General features: G+C 43.1%; 1 protein-coding gene across 2 annotated transcripts in view; it reads right to left on the bottom strand.

Annotated features, from left to right (window-relative positions):
• The window catches only part of LOC126480688 (irregular chiasm C-roughest protein), a 1,491,349-nt gene that overhangs the window by 1,385,230 nt on the left and 78,957 nt on the right, over nucleotides 1–27,162 (bottom strand). For both annotated transcript variants that reach the window (XM_050103921.1, XM_050103923.1), the window contains exon 2: nucleotides 7,679–7,724. The gene's annotated coding sequence lies outside the window, so the exon portion shown is untranslated. The remainder of the gene's footprint in view (nucleotides 1–7,678; nucleotides 7,725–27,162) is intronic.

Genomic DNA, 27,162 nt, shown 5'->3' on the forward strand with positions numbered 1-27,162 from the left:
CTCGTTCCATGACCATGGAGACTTCTCCTAAATGTGGTCCCACGGAACAATAAATAAATAAATAAATAAACAACGTCGAGTTAGTGATGCAGAAGCCTGAACAGGCTAGCACGAGGGTGGCGTAGACCAGTCAGCAGCTAATGCGTCACCATCGGTTGCTACAACTGTGACAAGCCATACTACGCTACACTTACTTAATTGAAGGAGGGGGGGGGGGGGGAGAAAGGAAAGGCAAGAATCTGATGATATCAGCTATATCGGTACTTGGTGCGGAATCAGCGCCAACGAGTGAAAATGCGTGACAGGACGGGATCCGAACCCGGGATCTCCTCTTTACGAGGTAGTTGTGTTCCTCACCGCACCATCGCAACACAGTGTTTATAGCAAATACTCGGACTGTCCCGGCACGCTTGCCAGTCGCTGTCCATATCCTCTATGCTCGCTTATTTTAGATTCCCGCTGGAGGTAGAACGTAAATGTGTATTCGCACTGAGTTTGTGGATTTATTACCCATATATGTGAATAAATATGTGACACGTCCGAAAGAATAGACATCACACATTCTTACACTACGCTTCTCTGCACCTTTCCGGAGAATTTCTGGACTGTGTGGTATCCTTACCAAATAGGACTGACGGAGGACGTTGAAAATGTCGAAAGAAAGGCAGCTCGTTTTGTTTTATCTCGAAGTATGGGAGAGAATGTCATGCATTTGATAGAAGTGTATGTGTGGCAATAACTACAACAAAGATGTTTCCCAGTCTGGCGAGATATTTTAACGAAATTTCAATCACAAAGTTTCCCCTACAAAAGAGACAATATTTTGGTGACTACAGGTGAAGAAAGTATCATCATGTAAAAGTAACAGAAATGAGAATTCACACAGAAAGGTTTAGGTATTCATTTACCCACTTGCAGTTCGAGAGTAGAACAATAGTGAATTATTGTAGTTCTATGAATCCTCTGCCAAGCACTTAGGTGTGAATTGCAGAGTTGTCAAGTTGATGCAGGTGTATATGAAGCGCCGCGTAAACTGACCGCACGCTGGATCCCGCGTCTGATTCTTGCAACATGTCAGCAGCAAGTCCCGCAAACATGCACTGTTCAACTCCCTTTCCTCCAGAGATAGGATTCCCGTGACGTCGTGTCTTACCAGCGAAGCATTTGTCAATCTTTGGGTATACAGGGTGATTCAAAAAGAATACCACAACTTTAAAAATGTGTATTTAATGAAAGAAACATAATATAACCTTCTGTTATACATCATTACAAAGAGTATTTAAAAAGGTTTTTTTTTTCACTCAAAAACAAGTTCAGAGATGATCAATATGGCATCCTCCAGACACTCGAGCAATATCAACCCGATACTCCAACTCGTTCCACACTCTCTGTAGCATATCAGGCGTAACAGTTTGGATAGCTGCTGTTATTTCTCGTTACAAATCATCAATGGTGGCTGAGAGAGGTGGCCGAAACACCATATCCTTAACATACCCCCATAAGAAAAAATCGCAGGGGGTAAGATCAGGGCTTCTTGGAGGCCAGTGATGAAGTGCTCTGTCACGAGCTGCCTGGCGGCCGATCCATCGCCTCGGGCAGTTGACGTTCAGGTTTCATAACTAACCTTTTTCGTAGGACTCTCCATACAGTTGATTGTGGAATTTGCAGCTCTCTGCTAGCTCTGCGAGTCGATTTTCCTGGGCTGCGAACAAATGCTTGCTGGATGCGTGCTACATTTTCATCACTCGTTCTCGGCCGTCCAGAACTTTTCCCTTTGCACAAACACCCATTCCCTGTAAACTGTTTATACCAACGTTTAATACACCACCTATCAGGAGGTTTAACACCATACTTCGTTCGAAATGCACGCTGAACAACTGTCGTCGATTCACTTATGCCGTACTCAATAACACAAAAAGCTTTCTGGTGAGCGGTCGCCATCTTAGCATCAACTGAAGCTGACGCCTAGTCAACAGGGCCTCAGGCGAACAAATGTACAACTAAATGAAACTTCATAGCTCCCTTAATTCGCCGACAGATAGGGCTTAGCTCTGCCTTTTGTCGTTGCAGAGTTTTAAATTCCTAAAGTTGTGGTATTCTTTTTGAGTCACCCAGTATAATGATGTTGCCTTCGATGCCCAACGTTAGTTCAACACTTAATCTCTTTCCAAGCTCCGACGATGCTCCTATTAATGTAAACTGTTAATACTTACATTTATCCATTAGCTTCCGGATCGCGTGCACATTTTGCACGGAATTAATGGACGCTTCTACATCGGTCGTATCACAACTGAAAGAGTGATTTGGGTAACTGCGCTGGAGGGCTTCCATACTCGCCGATTTGAAGTCGTTATATTATCGTGTGTGGTGACAAGATTACCAACGTTTACTCCGTTCACCTGTCCCAACACGGGGCACGCAGTGTGTATTGAAGACAAAAAAAAGTGTGTGAAGTCCTATGGGACTTAACTGCTAAGGTTATCAGTCCCTAAGCTGACACACTAGTTAATCTAAATTATCCTAAGGACAAACACACACACCCATTCCCGAGGGAGGACTCGAACCTCCGCCGGGACCAGCTGCACAGTCCACGACTGCAGCGCCTGAGACCGCTCGGCAAATCCCGTGCGGCTTGTTGAACACATTTTTTACACCTCAGTAATAGCAATATCACGTCTGTTGAGAGATCCAAGACTAGCACGTCTGTATACCCCAAAGGCTGACTTCGCGTAAACCATTTCCCAGTAAAACTTCTATAGTTTTAATGTGTACTAAACTTGAATATTGTCATAGACGATAAACTAAACGTCCCTTGCGATACGGCCGTAGCATTTTTTTTCTTTTTTTTTTTTGTTTTGTTCTTAGTAACAGTGCAGCCTGTGTAGTTCTCTACTTTCACTAAAGTAAATTGTGAAGTTGGCCGAGATACTTTCAGTGTCAAATGTTTTGAACTAACTCTGCAATGCTGGAGAAGCTACTGGAGTCAGTCTGTGAGCGATGGTAAGAAGAGCAGCATTTCACGGAATTTTGCCTACGTAGCTGTGTCTTCTAATGAGGAAGAAATAGGAAACAGCTTCCTCATTAACGTGAGTAAAGGTAGAGTATCACTTTAACGGTGTAATCGAAGTAGCCGGCTTTCGTAACAGTTTCTTATCAGCAGAGCACATGTCTGACTCACTTCTCGTGTTATAAGGTCACCACCTTAGTCCCTTAATATTAATTATGGGACGTTGCAGTAATTGAAAATAGTAGGGCGTTCTTCGATTCTGAAGAATGAAATCAGCTGGATTTTATTAAAATTTGTCAGTTTAAACATAGGATGTTAAGAAGCGTGTTTTTTCCCCTGGTTCTTAGTACATTAGTGCGCTGTGTAATATTCGCTGTAGGTACACTACGACTATATGCTGAAACCATTGCATCAAATGAAATCCCATTTAAATTACCGCAGATAGCGATACACTAGATCTACCTAAGTAGATCTGCAGCTGCTGAGAGACACTTCCCAGCATCTGATGGTAACTTTTGTTATCGTCAAGCGCACGCTTCACATTGTGGCGGCACACTTCACCTGCCCACAACTCACGCTAACAGGTGGAACCCAGTTGAGATGATGCTCTACCGTGGTGTCTTGGAAGAATTTGATTCTATCCCACGAACAGGCGTGAATCATCTAGTTATTTTGAACACCAGTTAATCAAGCTTATGATAGCCGTAGGTGAACAAGTAGGTCCGAACAGTGATCATGACAATAGGAACAGCCCAAATTTGCCGCATTAACTGACATGTATTCTATATTTAAGATTTACGAACAAATAGGAAATCCAATATTAAGCATTCGAGTCCGGATGAGACAGTGCACTAGTATTCAATATCAGGTTTCTCATGTGATCAAACGTCAATTGAAATAAAAGCTACAATGTAATATCAAAGGAAACAACTTAAGTGTAGAGACGGGCAAAGGAGAGAATTACTAGTAATGGGAAGAAACAGCGGAGCATAATAGCGCGTTACCTAGCCTTATAGGCGTCGTATCTCGCCATGTTATGCTGATTCTCACTTGTGGTTGCCCTCCGATAGCGACAGTCACGTCACTCAAGTACGTCCCACAAATAGTAAAAGTCATATTCAACTTTCTCAGAGGGTCTCCCTAACCCTGTAAGTGCGTGAAACCTCAGAGTCAGACATTCACCAACATGGCATCTACCAGGAGGTCCTGTTGACTGACTACGCCAAGTCTTTTCGAGGACACCAACAGAAATAATGTTGAATGAACTTTCCGGATCGCATTTAACAACTATCTGGGGAGGCACTATTTTCTTGACCACTAACAATTACAGTTCATAAATTACTCCCACACAGTGAGACTGAGTATAAGCATTTTCCACCTCACTTTCCCCACAGGGCAACACAAAAAATTCGGAGGTGAGGTTCTTTATTTTAACTCGGAAAATGACGGAGACCTTTGGAGAAAAGAGAAGCAGCTGTCAATATCAAGAGCTTAGATCTATAACCAGAGCTAAGCAAACAAGAGACAGCTGAAAGGCGGAAGGAGTATATAGAGGGTCTATACAAGGGAGATGAAGGCAATGTTATAGAAATGGAAAAGGACATGTATGGGATGGCCGATACGATACTACGAAAAGAAATTGGCAGAGCACTGAAAGACCTAAGTCGAAACAAGGCCCCTGGATTGGAAGACATTCCGTCAGAACTACTGACAGCCTTGGGAGAACCATCCATGACAAAACTGTTCCATGTGGTGTGCAAGATGTGGGAGACAGGCGAAATACAAGATGTGTGAGACAGGCGAAATACAATCAGACTTCAAGAAAAATGTGAGAATTCCGATTAAAAAAGCAGGCCCTGGCAGGTGTGAATATTACGGAACTATCAGTTTAATAAGTGATGATTTCAAAATAATGACACGAATTCTTACAGAAGAATGGAAAAACTGATGAAAGCCGACCTCGTGGAAGACAACTTTCGATTCCGGGAAAAGTAGGAATACTCAATGCCATACTAACTATAGAAACCAGGTGGCAGTTATAAGAATCGAGCGAAAGGGAAGTAGAGGTTGGGACGGGAGTGAGACCGAATTGTAGCCTATCCCAGATGTTATTCGATTTCTACATTGAGTAAACAGTAAAGCGAACCAAAGAAAAAATTGGAGTGGAAATTAAAGTTCAGGGAGAAGAAATAAAAATGTTGAGGTTTACCAATGACATTGTAATTCTGCGAGAGGCAACAAAGGAATTGAAAAAATAGTTGAACGGAATGGACAGTGTCTTGAAAGGAGGATGAACATTAACAAAAGTAAAACAAGGATAATGAAATGTAGTCCAATTAAATCGTGTGATGCTGAGGGAATTAGATTACGAAACGAGACACTTGAAGTAGTAGATGAGCTTTGTTATTTTGGCAGGCCGGCCGGTGTGGCCGTGCGGTTCTAGGCGCTTCAGTCTGGAACCGCGAGACCGCTACGATCGCAGGTTCGAATCTGCCTCGGGCTTGGGTGTGTTTGATGTCCTTTGGTTAGTTAGGTTTAAGTAGTACTAAGTTCTAGGTGACTGATGACCACAGATGTTAAGTCCCATAGTGCTCATAGCCATTTGAACCATTTGAACCATTATTTTGGCAGAAAAATAACTGATGATAACCGAAGTGGAGAAGATATAAAATGCAGACCGACAGTGGCAAGAAAAGCGTTCCTGAAGAAGAGAAGTTTCTTAACATCGAATATAGATTTAAGTGTTTGGAATTCTTTTCTGAAGATTTTTGTAAGGACTGTAGTCAAATCTGGAAGTGAAACATGGACGATAAACAGTTTACACAAGAGGAACGCAGAAGCTTTTAAAATCTGGTGCTACAAAGAATGCTGTGAAAATTAGATGGATAGATCATGTAACTAATGTAAAGGTACTGAACAGCACTACGGAGAAAAGAAATCTGTGTTGCAACCTGATTTTAAGAAGGGGTCGGTTTATAGGACACATCCTGAGACATCAAGGGAACATTAATTTAGTACTGGAGGAAAGTGTGGGGAAAAAATCATAAATGGAGGCCAGGAGGAGAATGCAATAAGCAGATTCAGAAGGATGTAAGTGTAATTAGTTATTCGGAGATGGAGAGGGTTGCACAGACTAGAGAAACATGGTGAGCGGCATCAAACCAGACTTCGGGCGGAAGACCACAACAGCAACGGCAACATGACTTAATTTTCTAAGAAAATAAATGTAGTACGACAACATGTATGTTCAGGATCCACAAATTAGTACTCACTAGAAAGTTCAAACTTGGGCAATGCTTCAAATTCTATTATATTTTTTTCTACAGATGAAACGGTAAACAGTCTGAATATTAAATTATCTACTTAATACCACACACCATTATCGGTCAATCATTTTGATACGGCAGAATAGCCGGAATCTGCCTGTAGTAATTGCTATCTTTTTAATGAAACAACTGGCGAAGGAAGTTTATGGGGCTAATCCTCCTTCCTCGCACAACTTAATGCATGCTACCGTATAAAACAGGAATGTAGTAAGTGGATACAGCTGTATACTCAAATCGTAAAACTATTCGATTGCACCGCCCAGCGAGGGAACGTAACTGAACATCAGCACAAAAAAGGAACCAAGTGGTGCCAATAAAATAATCACTTCACACGTGTGATCCACCCGCGCTCGACGTGTCACTTGCCTACGAGCTCGTCACTGCCACTCAGGCGAACGTGTTTGGAATCAATCAACAGCCCACTCATTACCCAAGCAAATGATCCATTATCGGTTTTCACGTGAGTGAAAACAGTTTAAGCACAGTACTAGAAGAGGACCACGGGGGGAGGGCGAATTGGGTTTAACAACGAAATGCTCTCATCGAATGACAAATATTACGTTAACCAATTGTGAAACTAACTCAAATTTTCAAACACAGACTTAATACTGTCCACTTGAGATACATTAGCAAATTATTTTTACGAGGAGTATTTATATCAAATCTAAGAACAAAATGAATAATCTTCCAATGAATGCGTAAGAAAATTCTAGCTTCTTGTAACGTCTGCCGATGTAGGTTATGGGAAAACGTCACTGACGGAAAGTTTAGCTACTTAGTGTAAGGTTGCACTTTTCAATTACCGCAGCACGATCAGTACGAATGAAACACGATGACTCAAATGAGTGACTCAGTCAATCACTGATCACCCACCTTGCGAATTTGTTTTGAAGTCCGTTGTTGATTTAACCATTCGGCAACTAGAGTATTTAGCGACTGTGTTCCCGGTGCTGTATAGATCTAAATTCAGCGGGTGTGCAAACGATTTCCGTTATTGCTACCATACTGAGTGCTTATTAGTAACAGTTTGACATTTCTACGGTTCGATGTTCTGGTACTAAAAGAATCACTGAGAAAATTACTGAACCGGACGCCATTGTTACGTCCTGAAAATAAAAATTTCTTCCTGAAGAAACAAAAAGTCTTGCTTGATCCGTACAATGTGTACTAACAGGTGATTTATGAATTCCTGAAAAAATTTTGCTACTAGTTCCATAATAAACTATCAGTCAGTTCAGTAGACTTCATTTTTAATCAACAAATACTTAGATATGTAATGCAAATATAGTGAACAGTTATTTGTTTATCAGAATAACAATTTTGTCGTATGTGCTTCGAAGCTTACCTTGTGAAAACGTTGTCGTATCGTTGGTCGTCTGCAGTAGCGGTGCCTGCAACAACAAACGGTGTCATAAATGACATTAGCCCATGATAAAAGTATATAATAAATTAAACGAAAAACAATAAGATTATGCAACATTAGTAACATCGGGATTTTATTCAACTGCTTTTTTCGTACAGAAAGACAAATAAACAAATATCTGTATCGTGTGCAGAAACACCGCTCTGAAATATTCTAGGACCTACGAGAAAAAATAGGTGAATCAAAATTTTGAAGATGACTAGCGTTATTTGCGAAACACTTGTTTATTAAGGTGTTATTAGGTACCGTTACTAAGTTAGAATTAATAATTATTTGTCACTGTCATTATACTTGGGCTGTTGCGTATTTCATACAGCTGTGAGCCAATCATTTCATATCTGTTCTGATACGTGCAGTCACGTGTGTAATCTTTGTCTTACCTTCTATCCATCTCATCCCCAGTTTTTCCAGGTTAGCCAGCTTGTTTGAAAGGCACTTGATATGGAACATTCAGTCTGCGCACTGTGTGCCCCGTGACCGTAAAAATATTCCATTATTTTAACGGAAGTCACAGAGTGGATTTCAATACGGCTGAGAGATGTTTTGGCATGTTATAAAACCAGGAAATGAAATACTAAATGATAAATTGGTTAACAATTCGAACTGGTGCACTTTTCAATTGTTTTTCTAGTACACTCTCACAAGAAGTCTAGATACCTGAAAAATTAATGTTGACGTTACTGCAGGTTGTGATTATAATTATAGAAGTAACCTTTGTAAAACTGTATCATCTACGTCGTATCCGGTATCTATATTTTCATTTGACAAGTAGAACTTTTCCGTTCATAGTTAGCACTGTGCTATTCGAAAAGGTGTACCTTAGCGAGACACAGGTCGGACAGATTTCTTTTCCCATTCCTGTGTAACGCAACTTGTAATGCATTTGTAAAGGCCGTGAGGTCAACGAGTCGTTAAATGCCAACCTTCCTTCGTTTCCTTTGCAGTATATTACGCTTAAAGCAATGTCAGACATCCAACGGGCAAAGTATGGTGTTCGTGATGTCTTCTCCGAGAACCTATTCCAGAATATGGCGCGGAACTCGGGAAGCGATCCGATTTCATGGTGACATTCGTCCCTCTGTCCGAATCAGCGTAAAATCTCAGGAACGCGAATGGCTGTTTGCCATTATCAGCCAGGAAAACGCTGCGTCCAATTCATCATACAAGTAATACTCGTAATTTATTCTGTCTGAAGACACAGATTATACACAGGGGTCGAAAAACTTCTAGTATTTTCCTTTACAGTACAATGTTGCTTAGGCGTACGGTCACTGGCTGTAACTACACGATTACTTTCCTCTGTTATGATGACGCATTCTTCGAGGTGTGACAAAAAACTCTGTTACGCGAGTTTGTTGTGGACGTACAGGTAATTACATAGTAGTCTGATGATTTTTAAATGAAATCATTCCGCTTTTTGCTGTTAAAACATTGTGATCCATTTACCACGCCCGCTGCCTGAAATTCAAACTCGAGTGCTTACATCATTATTTCATCAGCTTTATAGTGTGTGTGGTATATGGAACAGCAGATAAATTCACACCATCACAAGCAACTGCTGTTACGCGCCACGTCACAGCTTTATATTACTGAGTAGGTTACAATATCCCACAATGCATGAAAATGACCATCTGTCGAAACTGCAACCGCAATCAGTAAAATCTTAGCAGCCAAAAGCGAAATGATTTTATTTGAATGGTAGTTGTATAGTATGATCCCGAACTTGACTGAGAAAACCACGGAGGTTCCTCAGGAATATTTTCTGAGTATTTTGGTATAAGGGATCTATGGGCTCCGCTGGAACGTTTCAGACTACTCATGTAACTATAATTCATTCAGTTTGTTACTACAGCTGCTTTTGTTTATGCGGAAAATAAATTGAAAACGGTGAAAAAGAATGTAATACGCAATCAGTAAAAATGCAACACAAAACACAGAATAACTCAAGAACTCCAAAACCAGCCGTGTACAGTTCTGTTATTATGCGTTCAATCTGCAATATGGCTGTTCCTTCACGAATATTGTTCAACATGATCAAGAGAGAATGTACAGCGACGCATCATCGACTGTCTTACACATTCAAGAATCCCAGATGTTTGGGGAAGTACTTCCATGGCTCAGGCAATCTTGGCAACAAAGTCCAGAAGAGTACCGATCGGAATCTCGTAAATTAGGCTCTTCACATGCCCCGAAAAGAAATAGTCGCCGGCCGGAGTGGCCGAGCGGTTCTAGGCGTTTCAGTCTGGAACCGCGCGACCGCTGCGGTCGCAGGTTCGAATCCTGCCTTGGGCATGGATGTGTGTGTTGCCCTTAGGTTAGTTAGGTTTAAGTAGTTCTAAGTTCTAGGGGACTGATGACCTCAGATGTTAAGTCCCATAGTGCTCAGAGCCATTTGAACCATTTTTGAAATAGTCCATTAATAACAGATGTGGCACCCGAACTGATCGCAGAACAAAACCACTGCGATCCAGCTATTGCTCAATCGAAATACAATTACTCTGTAGCGACTGCAGTAAGACTGGGCACCACGGGTCGCTTATGGCAAAATACGCTGAAAATGCTGCTGAACAACTACCGAAATTTTGTTTGTAGTGACATATCTTGTAAAATTCTGGCATTCTGCATTTCCTTTAATCAGCTTTATAAATATTAAGTTTGATAGATTAAGATATTATCTAGACTTGTAGCTGATATACAAAACCGTAGAAGGGTACTTTTCCCAGTCCGTCAGGTACCTCAGCGGCACGAATGTCGCGACACACGGCGCTTGTAGCAGGTCGGTGGCATGATGAGTGGCTCGGTGTGAGAGACAAATATCTTACACGCTCACATACTGGGAGGTGATGGTCCGGAAAGCAGTGCCAATCAGTCGTAACTTTTCCTGCATATGTCAGCAATAGTGACTTATCTGGACATAGTAAATGTCACTAGTAGGGTATCTGCAACTTCTGTGGCATAAATACAATGAAGCTAATTCTGAGTTTTAATAAACAAATCATGAAACTGAGTCACTCCGAGAGTGTACGAAGAAGCACGAAACAGGACGATGTTATGTAGCAGATTCTGTAGCGTGTCAGGTCAGTGTGGCGACGCTAATCACTATATAGACGCGTGCTCCGTGTTGGCTATGATCTTACTATTTTCCGTTTTCGGTTCGATCATTTTACAAGCGTATTTTCGTATAAAATTCACGGTGTTTACTTACAATGAACTCACCGTATTTTTATCTCTGTTTTTCATTTATTAATGGCAGCTACCAGGAATCATGTCACAAGCCATACGTTATCAGTTTACCGCTCGATAACGCTAAAGAATACAAAGGACATCATCAGAAGAACTGCAACGTGAAACAGTTAACAGATTCCCTAAATGTTGCGTCGCTCCGGGATACAATTTCGACCGATGTATCCGTAGAGCAGCAAGAACACTGCTTACGGGCGAAGCGTCTGCTTCTAATAAGCAATGTTAGGAGCGAGAGGGATGTTGCGGGTTGCGGGTTAAGTTCGAGTTCACCCAGTACAGTGTATAAACACTCTCGTTATCGTCTAGTCGTTTTCGACCCATCTCGGTCTCATGGTTCTCCGGCGGGAGGAGGGGGGGGGGACGATCGGTGATCCCATGTAGGTAATGATCCTCCAGACAAAAGTTTACTCTAAGCGCTTATATTCTTCTGCAGGTTAATTAAAAAACAACAGAATATCTTAGTAATGATATCTTAGCAATTGCATGTAGATGAGAAAAACAAAATTTGTCGATAGTTATTGATGGCTGTGGTCCATTTTAGAAAAAGAGAGAAATTCGAATTTAGAAAATAATGCAAGAATTAATAAACTAAGCAAGGTCATTGGGATCTCAGTTCAATCTTATGGGTCGATATTATAGAATATTCGGGTCGATATAATAGAATACAGTCCTGTGTTGCGCAGAGACTTGGACATCTAATCAGAGAGGTATAAAAAAGTGTTAGAGACGGACGTCTGGTGAAGATCAGGAAGAATATAAAGAAGCACCACGTAACGAATACCGATGTGATGAAGGTTATGGAAGTAAAGGAAGAACACGTGATGTGTTGGATCGAAGAAAAATACAGTCGTACAGACATAAAAGAAGAATGGATGAAACAAGAATTCTAAATCTGACGCTCGGTTGCGAAACTGAGGGAAGATGAAGAAATGAACGATCGACGACTATCTGGCTCCAAAATTACCGAAAACAATGAGAAACTTTGTTGGAGATGATGAGAAGGAAAAAGATCGGTGTACCTGGCGGGACATCTTGAAGAGATAGCGTTGAATACATACGTTCCACGTTTATTTTTATGTTGGAGACAAACCTCTGTTTTGAGGAATGTTTCAGTAAATAAATTTGTATATTTCTACGTATATTAATATCCAAATTTTTCATCTAACTTTCGGACTTTAATAAAATAGCATGAAAACGTTGGTCCTCTAAAAAGACAAGAATTTCTAGAAGATTACATGCACAACGTTAAGTAAGACAGAACAGAAAGGGAAACATCTCCAGCTAAGAAAAATAAACAAAGTCTAACTTTACTAAAGATAGGGTGTTCCAAAATTACACTGAAAAACTTCGAGAGGATGTAGAAGGTCTCTTGAGGAACAAAATGAGAATAGGAACCAAAGTCTGGAAACATGAACCCACCACGCTACACGGCGTCGTAGTTATAGGCATCGGCGCATGTATGTGATATCCCACCTAACTTTGTTACTCCATATATTTCCGAAACAGAAGAAGTACAAAAAAATGCAATTGGCTAGGGATGCACCTATATCAGGGGTTCATACAATGGGCAGGAATTAACAATCCATACAAGTAAACAAACATCACTTTTTACAAGAAGTTATGTTTTTTTTAAATGGCGCATGTGTATGCTTTTTTCTACCGAAATGAAAACTGGAGGTACAATTAGTGATGGAAGACTTGGTTTCACTACTGTAAACCTCATGCCTTTTGAAACATTTAGACTGTAAATAATGGAAACGGTGCCACAGCATCTCCTGTAATGCCGTAATGCGGGTTGGTTGAACCTTTGTTCTGCGCAGTACGGCAGAAACTCTGGTGCCATTCCCATCCTTTAAAGTCTACGTAATTCAGAAGGTATGAGGTTCAGAACAATAAAAGCAAGTCTGCCGTCACCAACTGTACCTCTTGTTCTAATTTCTGTTTAGAAATATACACGTGCGACCCAAAAAACGTACCTTTGTGTTGAAAGTGATGTTTGTTTACATTTATGGAATGTGCATGCTTGCCCATTGTGTGAGCCCCTAGGTGCATCCCTGGCCAATTGCATTTTTCACATTTTTCTCGTTTCGGAAGTGTATGAGATTGCGAAGTTGGGTTGGATATCCTGTATATGCACATATACAGGCGCCGGCGTCTGTACCTTCGACGCTTTGTAGCGGCGTTGGATCATGTTTCCGAACACCGGTTACCGTCATCATTTTGTCCTCAAGAAAGCTTTTACTCCCCTCAAAGTTTATTCAAAAAAATGGTTCAAATGGCTCTGAGCACTATGGGTCTTAACTTCTGAGGTAATCAGTCCCCTAGAACTTAGAGCTACTTAAACCTAACTAATCTAAGGACATCACACACATCCATGCCCGAGGCAGGATTCTAATGGTTCAAATGGCTCTGAGCACTATGGGACTCAACTGCTGAGGTCATTAGTCCCCTAGAACTTAGAACTAGTTAAACCTAACTAACCTAAGGACATCACAAACATCCATTCCCGAGGCAGGATTCGAACCTGCGACCGTAGCGGTCTTGCGGTTCCAGACTGCAGCGCCTTTAACCGCACGGCCACTTCGGCTGGCAGGCAGGATTCGAACCTGCGACCGTAGCGGTGGCGCGGTTCCAGACTGTAGCGCCTAGAATTTTGAAACACCCTTCGTAGGTAGATACTACTAGAAGAAAATGGCATTAACCACCATTTACACTTTCGTACCACCTTAATCTTCGTACATGTACAAGCAGTGATATGCTAATAGCCGGCCGCCCTGGCCGAGCGGTTCTAGGCGCTACAGTCTGGAACCGCGCGACCGCTACGGTCGCAGGTTCGAATCCTGCCTCGGGCATGGATATGTGTGATGTACTTAGGTTAGTTAAGTTTAATTAGTTCTAAGTTCTAGGGGACTGATGACCTCAGAAGTTAAGTCCCATAGCGCTCAGAGCCATTTGAACCATTTGATATGCTAATAATGTTGACTTATCATTTCACGTCGTGTAAATCATGTCGTCTGTATCGTCAGAGTTTAATCGTACAATGAAGTACGTTATATGCATATTTGATGGTTCTATGAACAGTAGGCCGTGATCCAAGCCATATTTCTGTCAGAGAAATAAGCCTTGCAACACGACATACTGGTCATGAAGCAAAAAAATCACGGAATTGTCAACTTGTTTCTGTTATTCTACTTAAATCAGTTGCATGACATGCAACTTTTTCGCACGAATGTTTTTCAAAGTTTACGTTTCCGTGTATAGCAAATTCGTGGAAGGTATGTTAAAGCGATGTACTGAGCACTGGTCTAAACAGATTATGATTTTATTCAAATATTTAAATTTTCATTATCTTGTTATTAAATTCAGAAGCATCTCTGGCATGTTAAAAGTGACGGTGACGGCAACTCTGATTATCTGCCTGGTGCCACAAAGTAGCAGTTAAAGAAGTGAAGCAAGAAATAAAATTAAGAATCTGACTGTGCCGAAAGTAACCGAACCGAGCATATAGTAAAGTCTCAGTGCTGACAGACTGTAGCGGACTTGCCGAGTTGTTCGGTACAAATACGGCAAAGTTTGCGTTCGGCCCGGGGGCAGCGCAGAGCAGCTTTGCTCCATTCGGCTTCCGGCGTGCCGTTCTGTTTCCGGCGGCCCATCCTATTTGTTTCCATTTTTCGGCCGTGGCGCGCTGACCGCGACTTTGTCGTGGGGCGGGAGCGTACGGCAACGCCTGCGGGGGCGGGATGAACAGACCGAGAACGGACGGCGGCCCAGGGGACCCCGGCCCGGCCTCAATGGCGTCCGGATGACAAACGGCCAGCGCCGCCAACCTCCTGTTGAGACCCGCCGGCGCTCCGGGCATCGCCCAAAACGGCGCGCTAACGCGGTTAACGGGATGAGTGCTACAGACAAATTTTGGTAAACATATCAGCTGCACAGGGATAGTTTTAAACATTTACCCATGTACTCCACAAACACCAAGCGGTGTGTGACGGTGTGTGCAGAGGTTTCCAGATTCATTTCTCCCAGTTCCTATTCCACTCGACGATGTCTCGCTAAAATACTGCGACATCCTTTTGTGGGAGCCGGAATTTCTGTAGTTTTTGCGTCGTGGTCGCTGCGCGAAGAGATATCTTGGAGGTAGTCGTACGTCAACTGAAACATCGAGTCTCGGAATTTTGTGAGTTTTGCCGCGACGCACAAAATGCTCAATCTATAATGTTTTTCTGGAGGCGTCGACGGCCTCTGTGATGCACTCATGCTGACTCAGCAAATCCATGTTGAGTCGTGCAGTTCTTTTTCGCATTTTTTCTCTCACTCTTCCGCTAATTCAGTACCGGCAAAACAATGCTCAAGAATTAGCGAAACGATGATTTTGCAGACGACAACTTTTGCATGTTGTTGTTGTGGTCTTCAGTCCTGAGACTGGTTTGATGCAGCTCTCCATGCTACTCTATCCTGTGCAAGCTTCTTTATCTCCCAGTACCTACTGCAACCTACATCCTTCTGAATCTGTTTAGTGTATTCATCTCTTGGTCTCCCCCTACCATTTTTACCCTCCACGCTGCCCTCCATTACTAAAATGGTGATCCCTTGATGCCTCAGAACGTGTCCTACCAACCGATCCCTTCTTCTTGTCAAGTTGTGCCACAAACTTGTCTTCTCCCCAATCCTATTCAATACCTCCTCATTAGTTATATGATCTACCCATCTAATCTTCAGCATTCTTCTGTAGCACCACATTTCGAAAGCTTCTATTCTCTTCTTGTCCAAACTAGTTATCGTCCATGTTTCACTTCCATACATGGCTACACTCCATACAAATACTTTCAGAAACGACTTCCTGACACTTAAATCTATATTCGACGTTAACAAATTTCTTTTCTTCAGAAACGCTTTCCTTGCCATTGCCAGTCTACATTTTATATCCTCTCTACTTCGACCATCATCAGTTATTTGGCTCCCCAAATTGCAAAACTCCTTTACTACTTTAAGTGTCTCACTTCCTAATCTAATTCCCTCAGCTTCATCCGACTTAATTCGACTACATTCCATTATCCTCGTTTTGCTTTTGTTGATGTTCATCTTATATCCTCCTTTCATGACACTGTCCATTCCGTTCAACTGCTCTTCCAAGTCGTTTGCTGTCTCTGACAGAATTACAATGTCATCGGCGAACCTCAAAGTGAATTACGTTTTCCTAGCATTGTTCCAACACATCTGGCATCTTCTGTCCTGGCGGCTTCATTTACGTCTTATATGGCTTTTACCAGATGCTTTCAGATACTTGAAAGTCGTGGCATTACTTAAGTGACTGGTCGCCGATAGCGTAGTCGAATTATATTTCATCTTTTCATCCATTTACCGACAGTACATCACGTTTAATTTAACTTCAGAGCCAACTGTCGTCCTCCGTACCAGGTTCGGATCATCTTCCTTTCTCTTTCCATTTCATAAAAATGACGTATTGTAACATATTATAAACAGAGACAACTCCGTCATCTGTAAAGATCCTGATGGTGTTAAATACTATCTGTTACGTCATTAGCATATATTTTAATACACTGTGTCAACTGTGTCAAGTTATCCAGAAAAGAAGACGAAGAACAAGCAATAATCTGTTGAGATCCAATGAAGCAGGTTTTGAAGGTTGAGTACCTAGTGTCCTTAATTTTTAACATTTTTATGCAGCGACAGCAACTGAAATTGTTCATATAAGAATGTACAGCCCACAGTTGCAGGTTAACTGTAGGCTGCAGGCAACTGTAGGCTGTATATTCTTATATAACTAGTGTTCTCTCGTGATATGGCATTGTTAACCAACGATAAAGAATAAGCTCTGACAGTATTCAAATTACACGATATAGCAAGAAACAAATAAATAAATAGATAAAAACAAAAAAAGAACAAACAAGACTCAACAATCTCCCACAATGCGAAAATTAAGTGCCAAACCATGGTTTTTAAGCCAGAAGCATTCACAGTTTGGAATATCTCATACTGAATAAGATAGGAGAAATGGAAGAACTAGACAGGACAGAAAGAAAAAGTTTAAGGAAGATTCTCATAGTGCAAGTAATAAAGGTGGTATCTGAGAGGAGAGGAAGGATCACTATCTGTATGAATCATAATCTGTGTCAGTAGGTGGAGAAGGTCACGCACACTAGACGCATGAGATTCCTTAAGTCTTATGGACATCTCTTCAGTATGAGTTTAAGGTGGCAGATTAAATGAATGTCAGTTTTGTGCCTTACTTGAGAGATTTTATACATCATAACAGGTAGGTGAATATGTCACCTGGCATACTTCGTCGAAAATTAGCAGATTTGCCTATTAAAATGTACAGTATGCAATGCAAAGGTATGACACTCAGTCGACGGTATTAACACACCGAACCTAAATCCTGCATGTCAATGAGCAAGAGAAGAAAAGAGCTGCTTGAGGAAATGTTTTAGTTTGTTAGGAGATGGGACTTGTGACATCATGGCCTAGGTGCAACAGAAGCCCAAGCGACCCGTGGCGAGGGACAACGAAATCGCTGGGTGATTCATCGAAGAGGGCAGGTACCGGGCCAGCAGAGTGATATGGAGAGAATCTTTAGAAAGCTGCTTTGAGAAATTTCCAGATGGATACAAACAGACCAGTGACGAAGATCATCATGTGAAATGCGTGTGGTACGCAGGTGATGTACGCATGTAACTTTTAGGCGAATGAAGCGGGCACAAAATGTCTGATTGGCTGAAATGAACTAGGAAGGAGTAAAGTGCCGAAATTTCGACGCAGTTGGATGGTAGGCCCTTTGCAATTGGCAGAGATAGTTTCCACAAGATGAAAGTAACGCTCCTATTGATTGGAGAAAGCCGTGAAGTGAAGCACGAAAGGACCCAGATGGTGGACAGCTTTGCTGCGAGAGAAACAAGACCTAAAATTTCAGGGACTCTCCTCTGAAGCAGCGTCAAGTGCAGAACAGGCTGCATCATGTTCTGTACGGCGCAAAGGAGGAATTTTGAAGTGAACACTACGTTCACTTCGGCTGACATTCAGCTAGATATTAGCTGTAGCATCGTTGAGCTCCAACAGCGCAGAAACGGAACAGCCACATAGTTAATTGTTCTTGCGAGAACTGGAAGGGCACTGTGATACGCACTCTGCTCCATCCATGCACGTGCATATCGCATATTTCAAGACTAGGGATGAGTGCATGTTTTCTCGCCTAGCGAGAAACATAGGACAGTTTCTTCTGATAAAATCAGCAAAGATTTTGATTAGCTTTTATAGGATTTTCAGAGGATGAGAGCTGCCATGCAGCCGACAGATCATCGCAGTTAAGGTAAACACTGGTAGCAGAGGCGTAAACCTGCTGGCTCACCAGCTTGCGTCCACTGTGAACTCGAGCAACCTCGAGTAATCTTTTGCTCAGTTTGTCACAAAAACTAACCATCCTTTGTAGACTTGATTGTTATCCTAAATAGTACCGAACTCAGAACCGGAATGGATGATTTGTCGTAATATTGACCAATTTCACGATGTAGTAGTAACAACAATTTTGTAGAGAACCTTCTGGTTAAAATTTGATATTGTTGTGTTCAGAGTTATTTTGATTATACAGAACTTAATGTGTTATCATGACAACTGTCCTAACATTGTCATGTTATAACCTATGTAAATTCGTGTACTTCTTTGACTATAATCTTGAATTAAAAACGATTTGACTACAGCTAAATGGCTAAATGGTTCAAATGGCTCTGAGCACTATGGGACTTAACATCTGTGGTCATCAGTCCCCTAAAACCTACAACTGCTTAAACCTAACTAACCTAAGGACATCACACACATCCATGCCCGAGGCAGGATTCGAACCTGCGACTGTAGCGGTCACTCTGTTCCAGACTGAAGCGCCTAGAACCGCACGGCCACACCGGCCGGCCTGTACAGCTGAACACCGTTGTGCTGTGTCATAGAATAAGGGTCCACTCCTAGCCCCAGTCGTTTATTCTATAGACGCTAACGCACTCACAGGGCGTTTTTGCTGATGTCTGACGATAGAGAAAAGGAGTGGAGTGTCAGATGAGCGAATGGAGATTGACAAAGAAAATCTTCAACTACGTCACCAAACTAAAGGCGACCGCAAAATAGTTTCATAAAATAAGAAGGGACATGGAGGTAGCTGCGATTAATCAGAAAGAGATATGATATAAAGAGGTATTTCGCAGGAAGGTTGTATGAAAAGCGAAGTACAGGGACCAAGATCCTCTGGGCAGAGAAACGGAGGAAGAACCTCAGCGAACAAATGAAGAGATTCCGGGGAGCTGGAGGGGGGAAAATACAACTGTTCTCAGTATCCACTTGTCTATTATAAGCCGAAGTAAAAAAGAAAGTTGTTAAAAGCTTTACCATAGATAGTTAAAGGATTTTATTGGTTTTCTTTATCAACTCGAAAAAATAAACTTACGTTTTTTTTTTCTTTGCAATCCTGATACACTCAGAAATTCCCACGCCGTAATACCATAACACGCTGACGGAGGAGCCAAAACGGAATGGTGCTTCCTACTGATCAGTCAGTACTCGACTTCACTTTAAGTTTATCTGTCGCGGTAAGAATCGTTGAAATGCCAAATTTTTTAGCGGTGAATACTTAGATACTCTGACGCATGCAATCATGATTGTCTCTGCACGCCAATGCATGTATTGCAGATTAAATTTTGTTTATCGAATTTTAAAAGTTTGACAATCAGCACCAACATATTTATAAATTGCTACCTAGTGCTGACTGTGCATAGATACATCTTACAGATCACAAAAACTTTAACTGAAGTCTTAGCAAGATGTGGTGACCGGTGCGTAATGACCAACTTTCATCCGAAGCGGTGGACGAGTTCATTCGTTTGTTCCGAACATGAGGCAGACACTGCCCGCTGACAGAATCGAGTCGCACGCCCTGGTGTCTTTTTCATATGACTTTACTCAAAATATTCGGCAAAAATTTTCATTTTCGCATTCCTTATAACTTTATATGTCACCTTCATTATGTCGTGTCCATAATTTCGTTGATGGTGACAGTTACTGTGATATTTGCATTTAAGTAGGACACTACGCAAATTTCTAAAAAGTGTACCCCTGTAAATGCTGATGGGTGTTTTGAAAACAAACATTTTAATCACATACGTTTATTAAAATTTACCCTTAGATCCGTCTTTATTGAGGACGACACGGTCCTGTGAAATCAGATGCATACTTTTGGAACACACTTTACTTAGCTCTTGCCCGCTGTGGAGCGGTATAGTCGGTGAAAGCAAATTTGTCAAGAAAGAAGGTGCTCTGCGTGAGCTAACCGAGCCAGCCGTTGTGGCCGAGCGGTTCTAGTCGCTTCAGTCTGGAACCACGCGACCGCTGCGGTCGCAGGTTTGAATCCTGCTTCGGGCATGGATGTATGTGATGTCCTTCGGTTAGTTAGGTTTAAGTAGTTCTAAATTCCAGGAGACTGATGACCTCTGATGTTAAGTCCCATAGTGCTGAGAGCCATTTGAACTATTTGAGCTAACCGAGTGCGCATCGAAACTTCAAAAGGTCACTATTTTCTGTCGTCTATATATCGAAAGGTGCTCTCGCCCGCGAAATCCGTGCGGCCCAGTTCGGTTCTCAATTCGGTTGACAGCTTTCCGATATTAAGTGTGCAAAATTTACTTTATTGTACACCAGCTATTACTCGTCAGCTAAACTCATTGGCGAGCACTTATCATAGCCTCTCCTCATTGCAGTTACATGTGTAATTATCTACTGCATGGTACTATGTGACAGAAGCGAAGCTTTCCAGACTCATTACTTCACGATATCTAACCTTTGCTCATTTGCACTGTTCTACATAGTCGAGCGATCTGTTCGTTATAGAACAGCCGAGACCCCGACACGCGTAATATCTTTCGCTGCTGTGTACCGGGACCCCGGCTGTATCGCCATAATGAACTCCTGAAGTCTCTCTCTTCAATGAGACCTCCCCGGTCTTAATTAAATGCACAATGAGCCTTGTACTGCTTGGGAGCTATTGTAGCTTCGCCGAGAGCAGCGAATTGGGTGGGGGAGGGGAGGAGGGAGTTCTGGGCGGAATGGAAGGCAGGATGGGGAGGGATGGAGGCTCAGTCCTACCGTCGGTCGGTGATCTGCAGAACTTGTAACTCGGTAACGTTCTAAGATTAACGAGATTCGTCGAAACATTTCACGTCTGACTTCAAGTGGTAAATACAAGGACAATTTTCTGTGAACATAGATACACTAAACTACCGATGTTTCAAATATTCACATTCAACACCACTGACAATATTCCCATTTGTTATAATTATCCGGCACACAACACACAACAAACCAATTTAAGAGACAACAACGCGTTTAAGGAATGGTTCTCTCGTCTTACGACTGTTTCTATTTAGATTAGCAAATACATGAATTCTTCAGTGCAGCAGAAACAAAATAAATTGATCTGGATAAGAAGTGCTCTTTCTACATAAAATTTCCAAGTCGTGTTACACTGTTCCTTCCCGTCACACTAACACCCTTTCACCAGTCTCTGTGATTCCAAGTTCAACTGTAGGCCCATTTGCTACCACAGGATTACTAGGGTATACCAGGGACACTACAGTTGCCGAAATGGCGTTCAATTGGAACACTTGTACTAGGTTATTGAACCACAACTTTTGCAGTGTCCCCCGACCATGTTCACTTGCTTCGGTCCAACTGAATTCTAGTGCACTGCTTTGTCAAGTGAACATAAAGCAACGACGTCATATGAATGTAGCGAGTGAGAAACTGTTTCTTCCTGGTACAAAGACAAAAATACATGATGCATCCGATATTTTGAATCATACCAGCACATTGTCGTAACGTGGGAACAAATACGATTGTCTCAAATTACTGACAAGGAAAAGTGAAAAACAGTACACACACACACACACACACACACACACACACACACACACACACACACACACACACACAAGCCGGACGCTATGGCCGAGCGGTTCTAGGCGCTTCAGTCCGGAACCACGCTGCTGCTACGGTCACAATTTCGAATCCTGCCTCGGGCATCGATGTGTGTGATGTCCTTAGGTTGGTTAGGTTTAAGTAGTTCTAAGTTCTAGGGGACTGATGACTTCAGATGGTAAGTCCCATAGTGCTCAGAGCCATTTGAACCATTTTGAACCAATAGGAAGTTGCTCATTCTTCGCCCCACAGCATTTCTTTCCATTTGATATGATTGTAGCATATTTGGTAGAAATCGATCCAGTGGCTTAGGAGGACCTTTTTGGGCTCTGCTTTACCGAACTACGCACGTGTTACACATATTTGGTTGGTTGGTTGAGTAGGGGTAGGGGAGCAAACAACGATGTTCAAACGGCTCTGAGCACCATGGGACTAACCTTCTGAGGTCAGCAGTCCCCTAGAACTTAGAACTACTTAAACCTAACTGACCTAAGGACATCACACACACCCATGCCCGAGGCAGGATTCGAACCTGAGACCGTACCAGTCACGCGGTTCCGGACTGAAGCGCCCGGCAACTCGATGTGGCATGGACCAAACAAGTCGCTGGAAGTCGTGCAGAAATGTTGAACCATCATACCTCTACAGCTGTCCGTAATTGAGAGTGTTACCGGCGCAGGATTTTACGCTGGAATTGACACTTTGATTATGTCCCGTAAATGTTCGATGGGATTCATGTCGGGGTCACCAAATCATTCGCTCGAATTGTCCAGAGTGATCTTCAAACCAATTGCGAACAACTGTGGCCCGGTGTGACAGCGCGTTGTCATACGTAAAAACTGAATCATTGTTCGGGAACAGGACGTCCAGGAGTGAAGCAACCGAAGATAACCAATGTTCGGTTTAATTGGACCAGAGAACCCAGTCCATTCCAAGTAAGTCCATTCCAAGTAAACGGAGCCCACACAATTATGGAGCTACGACCAGCTTGCAGAGTGATTTGTTGACAACTGGGGTCCACGGCTTTATGCGGTTAGCGCCACGATCGAACTCTACCATCGGCTCTTACCAACTGAAATCGGGATTCCTCTGACAAGGCCACTGTATTCCGATCGCCTAGGGTGCAACGGTTATGGCCACGAGCCCATAAAAGGCGTTGCAGGCGATGTCATGCTGTTAGGAAAGGCACGCGCATCTTTCATCTGCTGCCGTAGTCCAAATTTCGCGGTACTAACGGGTGCTTTTGTCGTACGTCCCACATTGATTTTTGAGTTTATTTCACTCATAATTGGTTTTGTGTTAGCACTGATAACTCTACGCAAACGACGCTGGTCTCGGTCGTTAAGGGAAGACCGTCGGCCACTGTGGTTATCGCTGTTGAGAGGTAATGCCTGAAATTGGGTATTTTCGGCCCACTGTAGACACTGTGGGTGTCGGAATATTGAATTCCCTAACGATTTTCGAAATGGAATGTCCTGTGCCTCTAGTTCCAAATGGTTCAAATGGCTCTGAGCACTATGGGACTTAACATCTATGGTCATCAGTCCCCTAGAACTTAGAACTACTTAAACCTAACTAACCTAAGGACAGCACGCAACACCCAGTCATCACGAGGCAGAGAAAATCCCCCTCCAGTTCCAACTACCATTCCGCGTTCAAAGTGTGTTGATTTCGTTCTAAGGAACGCATGTTCACCTTGCTGTATTGAATATTACACATTTATTGGGAGTGGTTTCGTTTGTCAACCATCATTCAGGAAAAAGCAAAAGTTAATACGACTTTTATATTTCATATACACTACTGGCCATTAAAATTGCTACACCAAGAAGAAATGCAGATGATAAACGGGTATTCACTGGACAAATATATTATACTGGAACTGACATATGATTCCGTTTTCACGCAGTTTGGGTGCATGGATCCTGAGAAATCAGTACCTCGAACAACCATCTCTGGCCGTAATAACGCCCTCGGTACGCCTCGGCACTAAGTCGAACAGAGCTTGGATGGCGTGTACAGGTACAGCTGCCCATGCAGCTTCAACACGATACCACAGATCACCAAGAGTAGTGACGCGTATTGTGACGAGTCAGTTGCTCAGCCACCATTGACGAGACGTTTTCAGTTGGTAAGAGATCTGGAGAATGTGCTGGCCAGGACAGCAGTCGAACATTTTCTGTATACGGAAAGGCCCATACAGGATCCAACATGCGGTCGTACATTATCCTGCTGAAATGTAGGGTTTCGCAGGGATCGAATGAAGGGTAGAGCCACAGTTCGTAACCCATCTGAAATGTAGCGTCCACTGTTCAAAGTTCAGTCAATGCGAACAAGAGGTGACCGAGACGTGTAACCAATGGGACCCCATACCATCACGCCAGGTGATACGCCAGTATGGCGATAACGAATACATGCTTCCAATGTGCTTTCACCGCGATGTCTCCAAACACGGATGTGACCATCATGATGCTGTAAACAGAACCTGGATTCATCCGAAAAAATGACGTTTTGGCATTCGTGCACCCAGGTTCGTCGTTGAGTACACCATCGCAGGCGCTCCTGTCTGTGGTGCAGCGTCAAGGGTAAACGCAGCCATGGACTCCGAGCTGATAGTCCATGCTGCTGCAAACGTCGTCGAACTGTTCGTGCAGATGGTTGTAGTCTTGCAAAAGTCCCCATCTGATGACTCAGGGATCGAGACGTGGCTGCACGGTCCGTTACAGCCACGTGGTTAAGACGCCTGTCATCTCGACTGCTAGTGATACGAGGCCGTTGGGATCCAGCACACCGTTCCGTATTACCCTCCTGAACTCACCGATTCCATATTCTGCTAACAGTCATTGGATCTCGACCAACGCGAGCAGAACTGTCGCGATAAACTGCAATTGCTATAGGCTACAATCCGACCTTTATCAAAGTCGGAAACGTGATGCTACGCATTTCTCTTCCTCACACGAGGCATCACAACAACGTTTCACCAGGCAACGCTGGTCAACTGCTGTTTGTGTATGAGAAATCGGTTGAAAACTTTCCTCATGTCAGCAAGTTGTAGGTGTCGCCACCGGCGCCAACCTTGTGTGAATGGTCTGAAAAGCTAATCATTTGCTTAGCACAGCATCTTCTTCCTGTCGGTTAAATTTCGCGTCTGTAGCACGTCAGCTTCTTGGTGTAGCAATTTTAATGGCCAGTAGTGTATTATATTACAGTCGACTGACGTACAGGAACAGCTAGCAATGAAATATTGTGTCTCATTCAACTGTCGTACAGACACCCTTATTTCTCGGAAACGTCTCTTCCTGTTGACATACGTCGAAGTCGTAGTCGTGGGCTACACACCTTGTCAATACAAATCAATCTGGCGAAGGGAAGCTCGTGCGGCCGCCTTGTTAGTGGAAACAATAAAGGAGCACTAAACAGCAGTTGTGGAGTCGTTATATCATTCACTTTTTAGGTGGCTTCTCACTTACACTTACGCTGCACCAAAGTTTGCCAGTGGCGCAGTAAATCAAACCCATGTCCTGTGCATGGAAGAGAGGCTGGCATTTTAGTCATGGGAAGGGGCCGGTAGGTAATTAAACTCGCGTCTAGGACGCTCCCCCTTCAGAGCAGCTACTCGCGATACAGGGGAGCACGCAAGGCGAAAGGTACTGTGTCGGCGTGGTAGGTCCGGAGCAGCGTTCATGAAGAGGCGGCGGCACGCTAGGGCGCGCGCCCCGGCAGGTGGCCGGCGTTAGCCTAATGTAAGCAATTAGATGCGGCGCCGTGTCGGACCATTATAGCCTGCGGACCGCCGTGCCGGCCGGCCGTTTAGGCCACTAGCCCAGGGGGCGGCCGCCGCTACTGCCGCACAGATGCCGCGGACAGCCTTACCACCAATTCGAGGACGGAAATGGAAAACCTTGTAAGTGACACTTTTTCACAAAACGCGTTTTCAGCGCCTTTGTTTTCTCGGCACTCTGTTGCATGTCCTGAAACTTCACCCACGTGCCAAACCGTGGACAAAGTCTTTCAAAACTGTGTTAGTAGATGCCACACGATCTCTGTGCCAAGCTGTGCTTCCATCTCGAGTTCCAAAATTTAAAAGGTACGAGAAGTGACTTTCGTTGACTACAGGTCTACTAGTGGAAAACCTAATCCCGTATTTTATTACTTTTATTATCACAAATAAAAAGTAATTCCTCAGTATTAATGGCACTTACAAAGACCTTCTTCCTGCTATTTTGTCAGAAACTGACATTTTAGATTCCATGTCTGTTCACAACATTCAGTTTGATAGTTGCGAAGAAGATAACAACAACCAGCCATTGTTGATAACCCTTTAGTATGTGCAATAACATCAGCTGCCCTCTCCTTTCTGCCTGTTAGTCCGCATCGGCCGGCCAGGGTGGCCGAGCGGTTCTAGGCGCTACAGTCTGGAACCGCGCGACCGCTACGGTCGCAGGTTCGAATCCTGCCTCAGGCATGGATGTGTGTGATGTCCTTAGGTTAGTTAGGTTTAAGTAGTTCTAGGTTCCAGGGGACTGATGACCTTAGATGCTAAGTCCCATTGTACTGGCTCTGAGCACTATGGGACTCAACTGCTGAGGTCATTAGTCCCCTAGAACTTAGAACTAGTTAAACCTAACTAACCTAAGGACATCACAAACATCCATGCCCGAGGCAGGATTCGAACCTGCGACCGTAGCGGTCTTGCGGTTCCAGACTGCAGCGCCTTTAACCGCACGGCCACTTCGGCCGGCCCCATTGTACTCAGAGCCATTTGAACCAAGTCCGCATCTCATTCAAAATGGTTCAAATTGCTCTGAGCACTATGGGACTTAACTTCGGAGGTCATCAGTCCCCTAGGACTTAGAACTACTTAAACGTAACTAACCTAAGGACATCACACACATCCATGCCCGAGGCAGGATTCGAACCTGCGACCGTAGCGGTCGCGCGATTCCAGACTGTAGCGCCTAGAACCGCTCGGACATATGCAGGTATTACTGGCTATGACGCACTCACGATAACCGAACTCGGAATGAAAGGACTGTGCAACTTCATCTGTATCTTAAAAACACTAATAAATTTTTTGCATGCAACCGTATTCACAAACAAATTTGTGATGGAATGTAAAATGACTCGTTCCACATCATTACGAATGATGGTGAAAAATGATCCATGGAACATGAAACCAACTAACTAACTATGTC

Source organism: Schistocerca serialis, chromosome 5, assembly GCF_023864345.2.
Source record: "Schistocerca serialis cubense isolate TAMUIC-IGC-003099 chromosome 5, iqSchSeri2.2, whole genome shotgun sequence".
Lineage (NCBI taxonomy): Eukaryota > Metazoa > Arthropoda > Insecta > Orthoptera > Acrididae > Schistocerca > Schistocerca serialis.